Genomic DNA, 21,611 nt, shown 5'->3' on the forward strand with positions numbered 1-21,611 from the left:
TAATTCAATCAAGAGCAGTGAGTGATTTACTTTCATTTTCATACATTAAAGACACTGACAGCAGAGCTAGTAAATTAGGCGCGGTCACTTTAAGAGACAAATGCATCCATTATAAAGATACGCATCCGATTTCTTTCCAACGCTTTACTTTCACTGAAGACATAACTACAGACTTTTTCGAACACACTTTCCAAGACGGGTATTTCGACATATTTAGTATGTATTTGTTGTCGGTACAAAAGCAAGAAGACTTTGAGACGCGTCTCTGCTTGCTCCCTGAACACCGCGCTGCTGAATTGAGCTCTTTCACTTTTCGCTCTTTTTCTTATGTTTATTTAAAATGCGATTTGTATTTGTTCGTTCAGGGTGCAGGAGGACGCAAACGTCCTGAAAGAGAGCTCGGTTCAGTGTTACGCGAGTAACCAGCTGCTCTGCTCAGTTCAACTTTCCCGCATCGCGGGGCTGAAGCCAACTTGATGTGTTGAATGCTTGGAGCACGTTATAAAACGTATTCTTAAAATACACATTTCTGTTTTAATAAATGCTCATATTAAAACATAGCATTACACATAAGTAGGTACAAAAATAATCAGTCATACATTTACGACCCCATAAAAATTTGGGTCGCAATGGCATTTCAAAAGGTTGCAGTGTAGTTCCCTGTGTAAACAACTTAACTGTTATGAAAACGGCCTCGAAACTGTGCGAATTTCTGCAAACTCATCTTTGTTCTCTTTTCTGTGTAACTGCTGCTGCGTTTGTTTAGCTGTTGCGCTTGCATTTGCCGCGGCTTTTTAAAATGGCTCGGCTGCTTCTGCATAGATCAACCTACCCTCAAAGATTCGCACTGATTGGATCTCTTCTCCATTCGTCCCTCCCATATATTTTCGTCTCATTTTTATTCGTTGACTAAAGTGTCAGTTATATTTCGTCACGTTTTTCGTCATCATATCTGACTTTTTATTTAGTTTTTATTTAGTTTTCGTCCGTGAAAAAGGTTAGTTGACGAATATTTTTCGTCATAGTCTTCGTCAACGAAATTAACACTGCCTTGTAGTTGAGATAACCGCTACTGAGACTTATAATTGTAAGGACGAAAGAACCTGAGATACTTTGATCTCCTGAGAAACAGACAATACAAACATACACGAGCATCTTCGAGACACCCCACAGAGTGGAGGAGCAGGAGACCTCCTCCCCTTCTGGCCATTTGTTTCATTATAAATCCCTTCACCCATTCTTCCTTCTACTCAGTCTGCTCAAAATGATTACATGAAAATGTCAATGCAAGTGAACTAATACTCATGTCTAGTATCATTGGAAATGTCTCAGTGCAACTGGTACAATGGTCTCACTCTCACAAATGTGGTTTTATTAACAAAGTTCGGGAGAAGCACGATCAGATAATCATCCAATTTGGTACAGGTGCATCTCGTTTAGCTAATCATCTTATAGCACGCACGCGTATATATATCCAGTCTTCCTACCTCCTGTCCCACGACAGTTTTTCGGCATAGACCGTCTGTCAGCATTCGGTTCGCTCTGTCAGCATTCGGTTCACGCTGTCCGTCATCTTATCACAGGCCCAATCTTCCTTCCGACGAAGATATCTATCCGCCGAACACCAACAAGCGTCATCGGTCAGCTGCTCTTCTCGCCAAGCCACACGTTGTGGCCAAAAGCTCGTGCAAATCCTTGAGCTCGCCTCACTCGGCAACACGATTTTCTCGCCAGGACCGGGCTCTATTATAATGCTGGATCGCAGCCGTGCTCCAGTTCTCAGCGCAGTAAACCTCTCTCGCTTTTTCAGCCGTGGCGCAGTTCGATGCTGCCTCCACTAGCGGCGAAGACCGTGCGTTGTTGTAGTGGCATGTCGTTCGTGAAAGAATCGTTTTTTCGAATGAATCTTCTAGGCGAACGAATCGTTCTCGGTTTACACTCATTCATGAAGAATTTTTCAGAGTTGTCATCCACAATGAGCGAGTTTCATATGAGTCTCAGAGATCGAGAGCTCTCATTCGTGAACGAAAGGACTAAACCGGTATACATGTCGAGTTGATTAAACAGATACATGTCGTTCGTAAACGCAAGGAACTCTTATCAATTTTGTTAAGATGAGAGTAAACCGGGTCAGTTAGCCATTTAGCATGTCAATCTTGCAAAATGTAAGTTATAGGTACTGTGCACATATTGTTTACATATTTAGCATACAAAAGATAAATTCCACGTTTAATCCCCGATTTATGAACGTGAATATATAGATCAATATATGAACCGTCTGACCAAACAATTAAAATGCTAATCATGCAAGAAAACCTCGTGATTTGCTCATCTGAACAATTTAAATAGACGTTATATATAGAATGCGCTTATGAAGACGCCAAAATTTGTTAAACGGCGTTATGACTTAACTCTGTCCGATGACGATGCCACTTTTTAACCACGAAGCAAAGGCTTTTTGCAGAGTTGTCATCCACACCGAAATGTCTAAAGACATTACATTTGCTTTACTGTGCATGTTTAAACCTCACTGAGATGATACAGACATAAGTTTCATGCAATTATTCCGGCAGGATCAATTATTTAGGGACATATTTCACCATTTACTGGCATGATTATTCAGAATTTTTCACGCTACTGCCTCGTGTTTGGCTGCAGAACAACAAGTGTGAGTAAATTTTCTATCGTCTTTTTAGGACTGTTATATGAAAAGCATGCAAAGTAAATGTCTTTAGAAACGGCTTGAATTTGAATTACTGCAATTAACGTTACTGCTATAGACATGTCTATTGGTACAATGGTTTATAAAACTAAACATGCTACATTGTTTCAAAGCCTCTATTTTCACAGTCCATACTACAACAGGAAAACAGCATCCCAAATTTATCTGCTCCGGAGGCTGTTTAAAAGGGCCCGAAGGCCAAAACAAGAGGAAAAGATGCTTTTCCAACAGGACTGTATTAATTCAGACAAGGTTTGAGCAATTGTCAAATCAGCCAACAACTACAGCAGCCAAAGCAAGCATGAAGCTACTTTTACTTGCAACACGGGCCTGCACATCTCAGTATTTCCATCCTGTTACTTCTGCTAGCAGTGCAGGCTACACAGGTTCTTCAAGACATCACACACCCCAGCCCCTTCCCACGACCCACAGCTACAGCAGCTGAAGCAAACGTGAGGCCGCCTCCATTCGTAAACGCGCCCTCAACTCTTCCGCTCCCTCATGCTACTAACCATTTTTCTGTTCAGTGGCCTCCAGCTCCAGATTTGCCAGAAGGCAGAGGGTACCAAGACCTATTATTGGTCAGGCCGATTATTTTATTTATTTATATATCTATCTTCAGCCAACCCCTCTAACGCCAGCTCATCCCCTTTCACTAAAACTCCTAATCTACCATAGCTAACTCTCCTAACATGCCCTATCTATCTGTAATGGTCAATCCTCTATTCAGCCATCCTTCCGCAGGAGCTTTCTCTGTATCTCCCCACCGCCGCAGCATTGTCCGCTCCCGCAGGAGCCTTCTCTATATCTCCCCACCGCCGCAGTATTGTCCGCTCCTGCAGGAGCCTTTTCTGTTTTTTCCTCACTGCCGCAGCAGTCTCCGCTTCCGCAGGAGCCTCTACCTATATTTCACCACTGCCGCAGCAGTGTCTGCTCCCGCAGGAGCCTCTACCTATATTTCACCACTGCCGCAGCAGTGTCTGCTCCCGCAGGAGCCTCTACCTATATTTCACCACTGCCGCAGCAGTGTCTGCTCCCGCAGGAGCCTCTACCTATATTTCACCACTGCCGCAGCAGTGTCTGCTCCCGCAGGAGCCCTTTCCATCCTTCCCTACTGCCGCAATTCTCGCTGCCGCAAGAGCCTCAAAAATAAATAAATAAATAAATAAATAAATAAATAAATAAAAATATATATTTTATGTCCATTCTCCAATTCAACCTCATCAGGCTCGCTTTTGTCTAACTCCGGAACGCCCAATCTAAATTCACGATGGACCCTCATTTCATCAACGACTCTGGTTTAAAAAAAAAAAAAAAAAAAAAAAAAAAAAAATTAATCGAGTAACAAAATGTGTTGTTGCTTAATTATACTGATGTGCGCATGCACAGTAAATCTGATGGGTAGGATAAAATGTCAGGACCCCGGACCTTTATTTAGTCGGGTTGACGTACCTTTTCAGTTCTGTGTATGTGATGTGACGCTAGTTTTACTTAAAGTCAAATGCTCATGAACTGACTGTCAGAGCAGTTCTGGAGATGTTGTTCATGTGTTCAAGTCCTCATTTAGTGAGACAGCAGACGCAGAAATTACCGTGAGAGTAATGCGCGCTTCAGTGTGTGTGTGAAAAAGGAAGTCGCGCTCCTGCTCCATTCATTAACAGAGACACACAGAACATGCAGGATTTACATTTAAACACTGTTCCGTCTTAATATTTAGAGATATTAATTCGTGAATCGGATGTAAGTGCAATTACCTATTTTGATTAATTCATTCAAAAAAAAAAAAAAAAAAAATTCATTGCGAAAGAACCCGACGTGAGATTTAGAATAAATTAAAAGAGGCTTCGAAGCAGAGGAATTTGCCTACATCATTTTTTGTAATCGCGTTACTCGAGGAATCGTTTCAGCCCTAATCTTAAGCAGCTCAAAAGGGGCCTCTCACATAATCCGATAGATGCCCTCGGTTGTTGTTCATCAGACATTTAAAAAAAAAAAAAAAAAAAAAAAAAAAATTATATATTCCTCCTTAAATCATGTTGTGTACTTGAATAATAGAAGCCTCTCAGTTATCGTTTCTTCGGCCAAAGTAAGGGCCCTCCAGCCATCGTTACAATCTCCTTGCCTATTTCAGCATCGGACAGGGCTCTCCCTTCCGGTGCAGCTGGGCAGTGGCTCCCTTCGGTCGCAGTGTGAGCCTTTCATCTGTCATTGAGTTGCGCTGCGCGCTCAGCGGCAGATGGGGGTATCCCTCCCGGTGCAGCAGAGCCACAGGCCCCCTTCGGTCGTTGTGACAGCCCTCCATCCGATGCATCAAATTAAGCCGCTTATACAGTCGCAAGGGGGACTCTCCCTTCCGGTGCAGCAGAGCCGCAGCTCCCTTCGGACGCAGCGAGAGTCCCTCCATCAGTCGCGTTTTCTTGCCTACTCCGTATCGGACAGGGCTCCCCTACCGGTGCAGCAGACCCACGGCTCCCTTCGGTCGCAGGGTGAACCCCCCGTCTGAGTTATGTTGCATGCTCAAGGGCGGACCGGGATCTCCCTCCCGGGGGAACACAGCCGCTGGCTCCCTTCGGTCGCAGCAGGAGCCCTCCATCCGATGCATCAAACCGTTCCTCGAATCTTCTTGCCTATTCTGCATCTGATGGGGCTCTCCCTTCCGGTGCAGCAGACCCACGGCTCCCTTCGGTCGCAGGGTGAACCCCCCGTCTGAGTTATGTTGCATGCTCAAGGGCGGATAGGGTTCTCCCTCCCGGGGGAATAGAGCTGTTGGCTCCCTTCGGTTGCAGTGAGAGCCCTCCATCAGACGCATCAAGCCATGCCTCGCATCGCAAGGGGGACTCGCCTTTCCGGTGCAGCAGAGCCGCAGCTCCCTTCGGACGCAGCAAAAGTCCCTCCAACAGTCGTATTCTAGTTAGCGTCAATCAGGGCTCTCCCCTCCGGGGCAGCACTCCTGCTGCAGAGTTGCGAACCCCCTACGGAGGCTGGGAGAACCCTCAGAGGCAAAAAACCGTGCCTCCATAAACCCGCAATGGGGGACTCCCCCTTCCGGTGCAGCAGAGCCGCAGCTCCCTTCGGATGCAGCGGGAGTCCCTCCAACAGTCGCGTCTCTTTGCCTTCTCAGCATCGGACTAGGGCTCCTCTTCCGGTGCAGCAGACCCACAGCTCCCTTCGGTCGCAGTGTGAACCCCCCATCTGAGTTATGTTGCATGCTCCACGATGGCTAGGGATCTCCCTCCCGATGGGGTACAGCCGCTGGCTCCCTTCGGTTGCATTAGGAGCCCTTCATCCGACGCGCCAAACCGCGGCTCGAATCTCATTGCCTATTTAGCATCTGACGGGGCTCTCCCTTCTGGTGCAGCAGACCCACGGCTCCCTTCGGTCGCAGTGTGAACCCCCCGTCCGAGTTATGTTGCATACTCTATGGCGGCCAGGGATCTCCCTCCCGATGGGATACAGTCGCTGGCTCCCTTCAGTCGCAGTGAGAGCCCTCCATCAGATGCAACAAACCGCGCCTCGTACTCAGCCGCAAGAGGGACTCTCCCTTCCGGTGCAGCAGAGCCGCAGCTCCCTTCGGAGGCAGCAAGAGTCCCTCATTTCTTGATATCTGGCATTGTGCTCCTCCCATAAGCGGCATGGAGGGCTCGCTGGTAAGACGTTGCGAGCCGCAGCTCTCGTCGAACACTGCACGGGCTCTCCAGGTCGCTCTGCATTTTCTTCCCAACACGCATATTTTGGGGGGCAACTAAATTTTATCTCCCTGGCTGCTATGCTATGGCTTTAAGCTTCTTTTGGGGAGTTATTTGGGTTCGGGCTATGACCCCTCCCCCAGGACAGCACGCCAAAATATGCCTACTATTTGCCTTCAGATTAGATGTAAGGGTGAACTCGTGAAATGTGGTTTTATTAACAAAGTTCGGGAGAAGCACGATCAGATAATCATCCAATTTGGTACAGGTGCATCTCGTTTAGCTAATCATCTTATAGCACGCACGCGTATATATATCCAGTCTTCCTACCTCCTGTCCCACGACAGTTTTTCGGCAACCCTCCTCCACCCCAACTCCTCACTTCTAATCTATTTATCCCAAATTGGGATAGGGGGAGTTATTTGGGTTCGGGCTATGCTCCGGGCCCGGACCCCTCCCCCAGGACAGCACGCCAAAATATGCCTACTATTTGCCTTCAGATTAGATGTAAGGGTGAACTCGTGAAAAGTAGATTAGAAGATAATACAGATGTGAAGAGTCAAGAGATATCTTGATTACTGTAATGGGAGTGTCCTTTCCTAGGGCCCTCCATGTAAATTACCCCCTGTTCCCATTGAGTTGTAAAACCACCCAGGCTTGGGACCTGAGGTAATGCAAATTCCAATTGTTTATGTCTTCATCTCGGGGGATGTTTGTCTTGGTCTGAGGTATTTAAAGGATTGCAGCAAAAGGATCAGGGCGATTTCTGTAGCCAGAAAGCCCGTAGTGTGTTGTGTGTCTCTTCACTTCATACTATGTATTTTCTAAGGTCAGGTATGCATATTTTACTTTTAGATTCATCTTTGAGAATTTGATGTTTTGTATTGATATGATTTGATGTGTTTCAATTGGATATGTAATTGGCAAAATAAAATACTGTAAATAAATTGTTACATTTTGATTCTATTCTGTCTTACTCTGTAATTATTGACTAGTAGATTACGTTGTATCCTTGCTAGCAACATGAGCACCCGAATGAATGAGTTAATATAAAAATAGAGTTAACTAGAATAATCAAATGTCAGAAGAATATTAATTAAAAAGGCATACAACCAATTTGCATTTCAACCTAAATTCGAGGTCATACTAAAATGGAGTCAGATTAAATAATAAAATGTAGTCAGATTTGAGTTTAACCTAAAATGAATAACTCTACGCACTGAAAGACAGAAAACGCAGGAAACCTTCATCCAGCACCAGATACCTTCCTTGGGCCGAGTGGACCTTACAAAGTGGTGACCCCGACGTGATCTCCCTAATTATGCGAGTGACGTCTTTCCAACACTAATTTCAAATCGATTCTCTCTGAAGATATAAGGTTTGAGCTTCTTCCCTGTCTACAACTACTGCGGTAAGTTCATTCCTTTTTCTTATTAGAAGTGTTGAGGGAAAGATTTTTGCATTTCACATACAGACACATTTTTAGAACGGGTCGACATACCCATTGTTAGACCGGAGACTGTAGAAATCCGGTGGGGGGAGAATTAACCGGGAAACATGGCTTTTCAGGGACAATACAGTGACAGTGTAGATCAGGAGATCATGGAAATTCAAGCATTACTAATAAAAGACACACTTCTTAGTTTAAACGATAAAGGATTCAATCTTAAATGGAAAAACAACGAAATTGTAGCTTGGTTTTTGGCCGAGGGCAAAAAATTGGCATCTAAATCGAAATATAAGAATATCCCAACTGCTATCGTCTACCTGCTTCGTAAAAATGACCTCGAGACTATAGCTGAAAACACACGAACAATAACAAGCATCAAAGAAATTGAAAAAGGGCACTCTGAAGAATTGCAAAAACTAAGAGCACAGGTCGAGGCATTTACATTTGAAAGACAAGGTTGGGCAAGACAGAGTGAGATGTCAAGAAAACTCGAAGGGCTTCAAAAGAAACTCCAAACCGGCAATAATTATATATCAGCTCTTGAAGACTGCTGTAATAATGATCCCATTCAGAGACACGGAGAACAAAATCAGCGAAGTCCGATTAAAACCAGAGCAAAATCCAGCAAAAAACCCTCCAAATCAGTTAAAATTGCTGTACTCAAAACCATAACAAATACAAACGATGAAATAACCATGATTAGCCGCCCATTAACATGCAAAGAGTGTACAACACACAAACAGATCGTGGGAATGATGCCCAGAAGAGGGCCATTCCAACCCTATTGGGAAACACTGATGCTACAAGCCACAGTGTATAAATTGGAAACTAGGGATGTATGGCAAATCGCACTCTTAACCATTCCTGAAGAACTCCGATCTAAATTAACCCCTCAAATGAAATCTGGAGACATAATCAAGCGAAACAATAACGAAACTGACGAAAGTATCTTTGAACGATTAAAACAGGCATTGCTAGATATAAGGGGTCCAACAAGCGCAGATTGGAGCAGGATACTACAAATTAAGCAGGAAAGCAATGAACCGTTTGAAACATTCGCCGAACGTCTGTGGACGACATACAAAGAATATTCCGGTCTAGAAAATGCAAGCCGTGATCACGAACCATTGTTACAACTCATAAAGAACAATGCTGGCACTCCAGTCCAAAATGCTTTGTTAAACGGAGCAGATTCAGCCGAAAACACATTCAGAGCGATTGTAGATTGGGGTTCAAGGATAGAAAACAGATGGAAATCAAAGCCCCAAACCATTGCATCTGCACAGTGGATGACAGAAGGGAATTATTCTAAAAGCAATGGGGCTGAAAAGCATGTCCACTTCTTGGAGGAGGTGACTTGCTGTGATGAATCTAGAACTTTTAGTTCAGAGGAAGCCTGTGCCACTGCTCAAGATAGTGTGCCAATTTCAGTTCTTAAGGAGATGCAGCACCATAATAGCGCAGAGTCGTGGACCAGTGCGCAAGGTGTAAAAAAAGCATTAGAGATTCATAAAAATCCTCAAACTTCAGGAGAACACAGCAAACAAACCTGTGGCAAAGATAGCAGGTTTTGTTCTTCCTGTCAGAAAATAGGCCATACAGAGGGAAAGTGCTGGTCACTGGGAAGGGGTAGACCTCCACCTTATTTTCAGAAACGTAGGATATCACTTTCTAAAGGAAAAGATCAGGGGTTGACATGTAACAAGTCTACCTCAGGTAACACTCTTAGTGAGTTGACTGCATTGTTAATGCAAGGCCTTCAGCTACTGACTTCACTTACTAGTGGGTTAGCAGTTTAATAGCAATGAGTTTAATATGAAAACATCCAAATTTCAAAAATCCTGCTTGCATTTTCAAATTTATAATTGTGCTGAACATTGTGAGCATAGAAAACACATTATAGTTGTTTGTGCTACTAAATGTACACATAGCTTAGTTTAGTTTATTCTTTAAAAAAACACATGACTGCTTTACTGTAAGTGTGTAAACACTTAGGTTTAAGGTTGTAGATGCTACATGCATTCTAGACCATGTGTCTTGTGTAAAATTGGAATAACTTTAATACTGGAATTGCATCGCAATTTCAAGTTGCATGTGTGTCTGTGTTGAATTTGTTTGTCTCCTGAGTGGTACACTCTGCTATTTTCTGTATAGCTGCAGTTAAACCATGTAGAGGAGCATAGAATAGCCATGTGGCCACAGTGTGATTTCATAAATGTCTCAATGAAAATGCTCTCCTCACATGTGAGAACTTAAATCGTGTGGCAGATTGATTTGCTTCACAGTGCCAAAAGGGAGGAAGTGTGATTTCATTTCAATAGTGTGGCACAAGCGATAGCAAACCAATTCATCCTTCACTGAGGAGCACCAACTAAAAATTTGATCTGATCAGAGAGAATGGCTAACATTATTTGGAAATGGAAACTCTGATTTTGCAACTAATCTTGTAACAATAAAAACATTTTATGGAAGTATTTTGAGCCAGATCTCACCTCACACTCGCTCTTAGAGACTATTACCCGTTACAGCAACAGGACCAAATTTACATAACAATTGTAAAACTTCCTTTCCTTTGTTTGGAGCATGACAGCATTTACACAAAGCCACAGTCGTATACAGCCACAAAACACCATTTGATCTTTTAATCTTTTAAATTGACTTGAAAAATAATGAGAGGGGGGTGTAAAATACAATAAGTTTTTATGTGCCACAGAGATCTGTATGTGTGAACAACACCATAAAACAACAATTGTCAAACAGACAACACCAAAACAGGAGAACACATTTCTGCCCACGGATCTGACTCTAATGAGAGCAACAGCAACTAAAGCCATGGACATTGGTCCATTGGAATGCATGAAGACATGGGTGATAAAAACACCAATTAATCTAGAAAATGTCCCCAGTAGAACTGGGGTCTCTAATGCTCATGACACAGCAGACTGTGAGGGCTCTACTGCAAGAGCAGCATCAGGTGTTACACATTCAGACTGCACTGAAACAGGAGCAGTGATTCAGATCTGACCAACCAAACTCCGTTTCATGTGACATCTGGATAAAAACTGCAGTACATGAGGATGAATGTAGTTAAAATAATTCCACATGCCAGAACACTAAACTGATGAAAAGTTCAAAATTAACTGTGGTTATCTTTGTATCTGTTTCTGTCTCAGGTTGACCACTGCAATTCTTTGGAGGACAGATACCAGGAGGGTGTCTTGTCCCCTCTGCACCAAGCCAGGACAACAGAATTGTTACATAACCTGAAATGCGGGAGATGAATGTGAAGACACTTGAAGGGGCCATTCACACCTCACAGGAGAACATCACCACACAAATATCTACATGGCCTCCCGGATTAGAACCGGAACTAAATTTTTGCAACACGGATTGCTATAGATTAGACTCCATTCATCTCCCAGACATGACCATAGAACACACATTTCACCCATTGCATCATCACCTCATCTAGACTATCCAGTCTGTACACTACAATCAGAAGACAATGATGGCTTAGATCACAAACATGGTACTCCGCTAAAGATCTATTGTCCATCATCACACTGACAGAACCAGATAGCCTCACACACACAGGACAATAGAATTAATTACATTCCCAAAATATATAAAATATATACTATCTTCAACTATCTAAAAAACTAGTGGAACAACACTGTAACACATTTGTACGACAAGTCACAGATCGATGGTGCAAATTTTTTAACACAGAGGCAGACAAGCCTTTACAATTTAAAATTTATAGTTATTGGGGTGGTTGACAAGCCAGAGGGCCCCTGGTTTCTCAACACATCACTAATGACAATAAACATTATTAAAATGATCAAATATGAAGTGCCTGCACTTCATCTATATCAATCAATTATAAAATTAAACATTTTACCTAACCATCAACTGTGACTTAGCCTTTATATCTTTACATCAGATACCCATTCTCTCTCACACACACACACACACACACACACACACATGTTACAAGGAATTTAGGATTTACATTGTAGAAAAATGTTTTAATCATGTTCTAAGTCACTTCTTAAAAACCTTAGATCATCTAAAGTGGCTTGCAATAGAAGATTCCTGAATTAACAGTGTGATTATTGTATATACCTTCATAATTGTGATTGAATGTTCTTATTGTCATTATATGACTTGTTTATTGATTGCATACCTCTAAATTTATGCTCAAGTTACCGACCTCTTGATGCATTTCCTTTGAGTCATTCATACCAAAATTTATGTTTACATAGGACCACTTTTAACATCAGATGTACCACTTGCACTGGCTGACATGAATTCATCGGGTTTCTTTTTCTTATATTAACTTATGAGTTGTATTTCTTACTCCATGGGTGATGACATTAAGCTGATCAGAATACAGTCATTGGATGGCCACTAAGATGCTTTTCAGGTGTCCCACACAAATCAGTGTGTAAGCAAGGAGAACACCTTCACCTACTGAAGTCTGCTTAAAAAACTGCACCGCTGGAGGTGAGAGGATTCACGAAGATGGGTCAGACTACCGTCCTAGAGAAGGTGCCATAAGGAGCAGAGGTTTCTCCACAAAGGAATGACACGTAAACTGAACAAGTCGTAAAGGCTCAGATTGACCCACTGAACTGTGCTCACATGCAGAGCTCAACCACAGGTAGAAACCCTGGAGACATTCATCCACCTGCCAAACTCAAGCGACACACACATGCTGAGACTGAGTGTTCTGCAGATGTTTACAGCCCTCAGAAGGTTTCTAAAGCTGCTTACATCACAAATACAATTTTGAGATAACATCTCGAAGATAAACAATCATCTAACAGTGACCCCATTGGATTCATCTGAATGTGACCCATTGGGGGTCAAACGGAGGAACTGTAAGGACGAAAGACGAAAGATACTTTGATCTCCTGAGAAACAGACAATACAAACATACACGAGCATCTTCGAGACACCCCACAGAGTGGAGGAGCAGGAGACCTCCTCCCCTTCTGGCCATTTGTTTCATTATAAATCCCTTCACCCATTCTTCCTTCTACTCAGTCTGCTCAAAATGATTACATGAAAATGTCAATGCAAGTGAACTAATACTCATGTCTAGTATTATTGGAAATGTCTCAGTGCAACTGGTACAATGGTCTCACTCTCACAAAAGTAGATTAGAAGATAATACAGATGTGAAGAGTCAAGAGATATCTTGATTACTGTAATGGGAGTGTCCTTTCCTAGGGCCCTCCATGTAAATTACCCCCTGTTCCCATTGAGTTGTAAAACCACCCAGGCTTGGGACCTGAGGTAATGCAAATTCCAATTGTTTATGTCTTCATCTCGGGGGATGTTTGTCTTGGTCTGAGGTATTTAAAGGATTGCAGCAAAAGGATCAGGGCGATTTCTGTAGCCAGAAAGCCCGTAGTGTGTTGTGTGTCTCTTCACTTCATACTATGTATTTTCTAAGGTCAGGTATGCATATTTTACTTTTAGATTCATCTTTGAGAATTTGATGTTTTGTATTGATATGATTTGATGTGTTTCAATTGGATATGTAATTGGCAAAATACATATCTACCTGACTGTAAATAAATTGTTACATTTTGATTCTATTCTGTCTTACTCTGTAATTATTGACTAGTAGATTACGTTGTATCCTTACGTTGTAACTTCAAAACCCTCTTCCTAAAGAATCTGCACCCCGGAGTCAGTCACCATCTAGGTGTCATGGCCTGTCCGAACTCCATGACCATCCAACAGTTGCGTGACCTAACACAGAAGGCCTATAACAAGCAGAAGTTGGCCTCAAAGAAAGGTAACAAAACATCCACACTCTTGAACTCTGTCAACAAAGACTCAAGCCTTGCACTGGACGACACCCAGTGGCATCACAACACCAGAGTCTTCCATCAAGAGCACAGAGAACGTGACGCCCATATCCACGACCGCTTTCAGCCCAACTGCTGGAAAATCCAAGGGACCAGCCACGCTTCTCAAGAAACCAAAAGGATAAGAACATCTGGAAACCTAACCAGATATCCAAAGGTAATCAGCTGACTCATCCAAGAGCAACTCGTGTGGGTAAGCGACAACAAAACCCACCTCAGCACCACTCAGACATGCACAGTGCTGAGTATGCACAAGAACATGACCGCTTACCATTTGAAGACACGGAACAAGTCATGGAACAACTAAGAGAGTTCCTTCAAGACAATTTACATGAAGGTGACCACAAAGCTGAGTCTTGCTCGCTGTGACCATCAACAGAACGGAAGGCCGGTGATCACCTGGTGCACCACATCAGAGATGACAAGCACCTGTTCAACAACAACCCAGAACGAAAAAGTCTTTCACGGCCAACTGTTGATGAAAAATCTGCGGTACTAAAGGACATCACCTCAGTCACTAACAAACTGTCAAATTAACTCCAAGTACCAAATTCCCTGTCTGTGCAACAGCAACCACCAGAGCACAGAAGGTCAGAAAGTCTGCTACAGCCAGAAGGCATCACAAGAAGAATGCAACATAGGAGACAAAGTTTTGCAACCCAGCTTCACACAGCCATGCCAAACTGCCTCCGACTGTCTGCCAAAGAACTTCCTGCCTTGCTGGACTGACCCCTCATTAGACCATGGACACGCCCTCATCCAAGCCAAGGATGCAGAGAGCCAGTCTTCAGTGACATGCTAGAAAAAGGGGGAGACAACACAGACTTGAACAGATCTGACCACACATGCACTACACCAGTAACACACAACATTACCTACACCCAGAGGTAAACACATCTACTGATAACACAGTCAACAAACATATTCTTCCCACAGGTAGAATATCCAACTTTTAGTGTAACAAAGTTACACATACCCACCATGAAGAAACGTGCAGCCATCCTCACAATAGGTAGAACACCTGACACTAAGTTAAGGTTCATGACACACTAGCTGCACCTGACATCCTAGCTCAATAGTAGTTGTAACCAACACTAGGAAAACCCACAGCAGCCTTGTTTTGTTTTGTTCTTCTTCTACCTATGCTTCTCCTTCCCCTTTCCTGAGTAGGTGAAATGCCTAGACACCCTGCGAGGGTCGAAGGTCTGATATTAGGATTGACTCGCAACACCTAATATCCGCCAGCCACTCTAAACTGAATGGAAGCTAGAGAGCTCCATTCATGATAGGTCAATTAATTTAATTTAAAATGAAATTACTATAAAACTAATGGTAAATGTGTAAAGTAAGACAACCTAGAAGAACCAAACAAACTTAACCACAAATTTGATTGATGAATCAAAATAAAACAACAATTTCCAAAACGATCTAAACTATCCTCAATGTGCTAAACTACATTGACTAATTGAACTTAACCCTGTGTACCTAAATAACCTGATGCCTGCACCAGTACAGTAACTGTCATGGAGGTGTTGTCTTGCTGTTTGCTGTGTTTGTCTGCTTCTTCTGCCTTTGTTTCTCCAGCGATCGACGATGTCTTCACCTAAACACCTCGCCGATCGAAAGGGGGATATATGTAGCAGAAATGAGTCGAACCAGACAAATCAAAGAGTCTATCAGAGCTGTGTGCATTGAAACATGAGCTGAATTCCTCAGGAAGTCATAAATCAGTTCTAGTGCCACAAGAACCAAGCAAGATAACCAACCAACCAACTTGTTCACACAACAGCTTTCAACATTAACACCAATAGAACAATTATTAACAATTTTAATTCGAAGAAGAGATTGTCAAATTTATTGTTCGTGATTGAAATGCAACGCTGGACATCACATGTAAACCCAGGAGATCAAGTTAAATACTTGCATTGACTTCCCCCACCCAGTAGAACCAGACTGAAATTCCTAAGGGGGAAGGGCTTTAAACCTTTGTCTTCACAGAAACATCCCTTTGCCAGAGAATGGCAAAGAAACTGCTTTTTATACATTATATATGGACCAGAATGAACTCAAAAAGACTTATGAATGAATCATTCCATTGCTTAACTCCATATTCATTTACGTGTAACCCACACATTTGACTAACATGTGTAATCACTTATTGTGTATGTCTTTTGATAACTATAGGATACATAGTCATGTCTAGTATTGATGTAATCGAATTTTCTTGCTTGATATTGTCCTGACAATCATTTATTTGTAAAATATATCATAATCGTGTTATAGGAATCATGTCCAAAATTAGACCCTGTGAGGCAAGAACCACATGCTTGGTAAGATAAACAAATGATTTATGATACCCACCCCAAGAACATATCTGATTGGTCAAGGCAACATTTGAGGGGTGGCCAACAAGGAAGTTTAAATACTTTGGACACGATTAAATTTTGCTATTAGTTCTAGCATTGCTTGTGCTATCAGTCATGCCTTGCTTTTAGTCTGCTTTCAGTCCCTAGCTGCTGCTATTAGTCATGCCTGCTCTTAGCTTTTAGCTTGTAGCTTTGCTACCTAGCTTTAGCTTGTAGCATCTAGCCATGCGGTTAGTCATTATTGTTCTTTGAGCGCGGTTCCAGCGTGCCTGCCTGCTGCTACTATGCCACGATGAGAAGGAACACAATCTAGTCTCGTCAAACTTTATTTCTTTTCTTTTCCTTTTGAGAGTTTCGTGTTCTGAGTTAAGTTTTGTAACGTCGACCTCGTCTGGGCGTTTGAACTCCAACCAGCCACACGACTCTGCACTTTCAGCCAACGCCCAACAACCACAGGCTTCCCAAGGCGTCACTTCAGAGACTGAACTTCCAGCCAATCAACGACCTCGGGATAGCCCTTTCACCGAGGCTCCTTCTTCACAGGAGATGCAAGTAACTTTACCTCCAGACTGTGACCTTTACTGGTGTATCTAATATAATTTTAACCTCATTGAGGAACTCAATGCGAGCGCTAATTACGTGATTGATGGTGGTTCATGTTTATGCAATTTAACGTATTGCTGTGAACTTGGGATTCCATATTTCCTTTCTCTTAAACTCATCTTTCCCTAACTTTCGACCTTCCTGCAACTTGTGTGAATGTGTGTGTGCGTGCGTTTATGTGTTAGATTAGTTTATATGTCTTAGATTTATATAATAAAGCCTTATTCATATTGAAAAGAGAAGTATCTTGTGTTTCGTGCTTACAAGTTAATGTCTTAAACTGCCGATCTTGTTACTGTGCTAATTGATAGTGTATTACTATAGTTTGGATATTAATATCCAGCGCAGATTTGATGTTAACGGCTCGTTCACTGAACCGCAGCGCGTCTCCGTGAACAGCCGTGAAACAGTGATTCTGTTCAAATTCCCTTTGAAATCTTACATGATTCCCTTTGAGCTAAATTGACCTGTTTCCGTTACACACTCCTGTGCTCAAACTAAAAATTGTGCAGACTGATGAAAATATGAATTTATTTTCATGTACTCAAGTCAGTCAAAACTGAACATTTCAACAAAACATTCATAAAACATTTTCCAGTTTTCATATATTACAGTATTACTGAACGTACCATTGTACTCTAAGCTTACAGTATTACTGTAACATATTACACATCCAGTTCAGTACCAAAAAAAAAAAAAAAAAAAAAAAACTAAACATCTCTCCGCCTAGTTGGATCTGGCCACAGGGCCTCGTCAACATCATAGACAATATTTTAATTTTCAAGGCAATATGGGAAGAATTTTTTTCGGGTGACGAATCCACCCTTGTATGGATGCTGGTTCAATTTGATCACATGCTTCCTCCATAGCTTGAATGAGGGGCATCTGGACATAGGGCCGGAGATCCTAAACCTTCCACCGCCATGTTGAGAAGAACTCCTCGATGGGGTTCAGGAAGGGGGAGTATGGCGGTAGGTATTGAACTGTAAATTGTGGGTGTTGTTGAAACCAGTTTTGGACCAGAACAGAATGATGGAAAGCTACATTGTGCCAGATGACAATGTATTGCATCTGGTCCCGTTGGTTTGCTGCTGTGATGATATTGTGTAATCTGTCTAAAAATGTAAGAATGAGTTCAGTGTTGGAAGGACCCAAGTTGGCATGGCGGTGGAGGACCCCATTCTGTGTAATGGCAGCACAAAGGGTAATGTTACCCCCACGTTTCCCTGGTACATTGACAATAGCCCTGTGGCCGTTGATGTTTCTTCCCCTTCTTCGTACTGTTGTCAGTTTAAATCCATCCTCAACAATGTAAATAAACTCATGCGGGACTTCCTCTACATCCATTTGCAAAACTCTCTGAAATACAGCAAAATATTACATTGTGTAGATCAGTATACTGTAGGTCTGCTATACAGTAAAATTACATGTACAGTAAAAAGGTTATGTGTGCAATACACAATACTACAGTCAGTGAACAAAACGTACCACCACATATTCATACCGCAGGACTTTCACCCTGTCTGGATTTCTTTCAAATGGCACTTTATACAGTTGTTTCATCAGAACTTGATGTTTTTTAAGGATACGGGCTATTGTTGACCGAGAGACGTGTTGGACATTATTGAAAATTAGGTGATCATTGACAATATGGGCTTGAATTTCTCAAAGTCTGATTGCATTATTTGCCAAAACGAGGTTTATGATCTCTCTCTCTTGCTCCTGTGTGAATATGTGGCCCCTCCCTCCTTGGTGTTCATGACGTTCAATCCTATGTTGGCCAAACAAAATACACAGCTTACTGTAAAATGATACATACAGGAATATATGAAGAGTTCAGATGCAAAAGCCTCTAAATGCCATCTTAAATTTTCATCTAAAATTTGGATTTTTATCAAGCTCCTATGCTTAGGTTGAGTAATTTTACTTTAATGGCAATGTGCAAGTCCTTTTCCAGGCTATTAAAGTGAAATAACTGAACATAAATATAGGAGCCTGATAAAAATCCTAATTTTAGATGAAAATTTCAGAAGGCACTTAGAGGCTTTTGCATCTGAACTCTTCATATACAGTACCAAAATATAGAGTACATATCCAGTACTGTTGATATAGTACATGCAGTAAGCAATGGATTTTCTGTTGACTGAAGAGAAGTTTCACACCTGTGCTCTTGACAAAATGTCCGAACTATTGATGCCACCATGTACCTGCTTAGGTTAGGCTGTACTCTCAATCCAGCCTCCCTCAGTGTTAGTCCATGGTTTATTACATGGTCCACAATTGTAGCACGAATTTTGTTACACAGATTTGGTAGTCTTCTTTGTGCATGTCCTACCCCTCCTCCAGGTCTTCCTCTCCCTCTTCCTCTTCCTCGTCCTTGGCCTCTTCCTCCACCTGGTACTCTCTGGATTCCCCCTCTCATCCACACTATCCCTCTTCCTCTGACACCATACATTTTTGTTGAAGACAGGTGAACTTACCTGTTGCCTTTTTATAGTGCTTTAACCTGATTGGTGTGTGTACAATTAAGCACCAGTGTGTGTGCACACCTGGTGCCTGTGTTTAACCAATCGGTTCATGGGTGTGCTCATTTGAAAGCCTTTGCTTTGAAATTGCAAGGAAATTACATCATGATAAATTTCTGTGTCAAATGCATACAAGTGTGTTTAGTGTTTTGCAAATCACTGTGTGTAATGTTTTGCAAAAAGTGTGAAGCTGACAATGTGCTTACAGTTGTGCAAATCTAGGCCGGTATTTTGCTCCTTCAGTGTAAGGTTTTGCTAATTGTGGGAAAGTTCAAATTTTAGTGTGTAAGCAATTGAAAAAAACTGTAAATAACTTTGATATTATCTGTCAGAAGCACTATCAACGCTGTCAAAAACAGTAGGGGAGCGCGGGGCACAAAGTAACGCAGAGTTATAAGTTGTAACACATGGTTTGAATATTTCCACACATGTTGTCATAACAAAATGTACAGTATTTTTTTGTTACAATATGAAGTGAAGTGAAAGTGACATACAGCCAAATATGTTGATATAAACATTATGAAGATAAAAAAATAAGAAAAAAGAAAGAAGAAGAAAAAATAATGTGCACCAAAATTCAAATATATTTTTTGAAGATGAACATTTATTTTAACATAGTAAAATTAAAATTCTGGCTTTAGTAAATTTTTCATCTCAGTTTTTTATATTCATTGAGACAAATCTGCTATTATTTTAATCGCCAATATTTTATTTTATTTTATTTTTTAATGCTTTGATAACTAGCAGAAGACAGTAACCAGTTTTAAATTCCACTTGCACATATGGGGCATGTTGTAACATTGCGTTACAATGTGCTATTCTGTGACATTGGCAATGTACTATACACTATTTACTTTAATAAATTTTAAGGAGTAACAATGAGAAACATGTGAATGAAGACTGACAGTCAATGTTTAGTCAGTGTAATGTTTAGAAATTATTATTTGGTCATTTATGTGGGCCGTCACAAGCATGGTTGCAATATGTTCATTGTCAAAATCTAAAATCACATTATTTTTTTTTAATTCTTAAAAAATGGCATTATTTATTTATTTTTTAAATATTTTATTTTATTAACAAAAAAAATATTTTAGTTTGTCATGTATATATTGTTATCATTTGATCAGACATTTTAACCTTGTTGCATGTTGTCACATTTCACTTCCTTTTGATAAAGAAATATGTATACACTGTAATTATGAAACAAAGCAACATATTTATACTAGACAGGTGTAAAATTAATGTGGATTATATGTGTGTGTGTGTATGTGTGTGTGTGTGTACACAAACGGAAAGTCAAAAAGTGTTACTTTGTGCCCTGCTCTCCCCTGGCATTTAACACTAGTGCACAGACTTGTAGAACAAGTAGAGTAGGTTACAGAATGAAATGAAATATTAATTCTATAACATTCATAAGAGCACTAGAGAAAGTTATCAGATATAGCAATGGTTATTAATAAAAACTATTACAGTAATATGCATTGTGGCATGAATAACAAACAACTGATGTAATCATCCACTCCTAACTATGGAGCCATGCTTTCAGGTAGCCTACATTCATAATCCTGTGAAATTTGGGGGACTTTTTAATGTTGTTAATGATTTCACCACCAACAACAGATCTCTCTGAGTTTCCATGTTCCATTATGAACATTAAATGGTTTTAACATGAATTAAACCAAAAATCATGGTTCTTGCAGCCACGGGAATCGCAAATTAACAATGGTTTTGTTACTTCAAATAATAATTTACAAAGAAGTATTAAGGTGATATTTTTTGTGGTTTAAAAACAGATCTAGCCAACAATAGAGTGAAAACACTAATGGTACTAGCGGTGAACACTTACAATGTTGCCCTTACGAAAAATAAGTTTATTCAAATGTGCTATTAGTATATTTGATTAAAATAAAAAATTGGAAAGTATGCTTTTAGTTTACTTTTTATGTACTTCTCAGAAATTGATTTTATGTGTTCCTCAGAAAAATACTTAAATTGACATTTAAGTATACTTTACTTATAGGAAACGTCTAAATATATTTAAGCTATACTTGTGCTCCTAGAATATTTGTTTTAAATGTTATATGGTAGAGGGTACTAGTACACATCTTCTGAACAGAATAATAAAAAAAAACACACACAAAAGTGGAGAAGAAAACGAAACAACAGATACTAACACGTAATCTAACACGATCCTCTGACATGAAACAGCATCAAAACTGTAACATTATGGAATAAAATGTAGACCGATGAAGAGGTAATAATTACAGTCAAGCTTTGGGGTGTTCATCGACTCTATCTATGTTCTGATTATCATCAAATTATGTTATGTTCTAAGTCATTTTTATGAAACTTACCCATATTAAAGTGTTTAAAAAAG

At 41.0% G+C, this 21,611-nt stretch overlaps 1 protein-coding gene and 1 long non-coding RNA gene across 3 annotated transcripts in view; both read left to right on the forward strand.

The window, feature by feature from the left end:
• LOC127983865 (meprin A subunit beta) overlaps positions 1 to 21,611 on the forward strand; it is a 163,470-nt gene that overhangs the window by 20,928 nt on the left and 120,931 nt on the right. The gene's annotated exons all lie outside the window — the stretch shown is intronic.
• LOC127983878 (uncharacterized) lies at positions 12,185 to 13,464 on the forward strand. Its single transcript, XR_008160507.1, has 2 exons — positions 12,185 to 12,336; positions 12,372 to 13,464. It is a non-coding gene; the product is annotated as an uncharacterized LOC127983878 (long non-coding RNA).

This window comes from Carassius gibelio, chromosome B20, assembly GCF_023724105.1.
Source record: "Carassius gibelio isolate Cgi1373 ecotype wild population from Czech Republic chromosome B20, carGib1.2-hapl.c, whole genome shotgun sequence".
Taxonomy (NCBI): Eukaryota; Metazoa; Chordata; class Actinopteri; order Cypriniformes; family Cyprinidae; genus Carassius; species Carassius gibelio.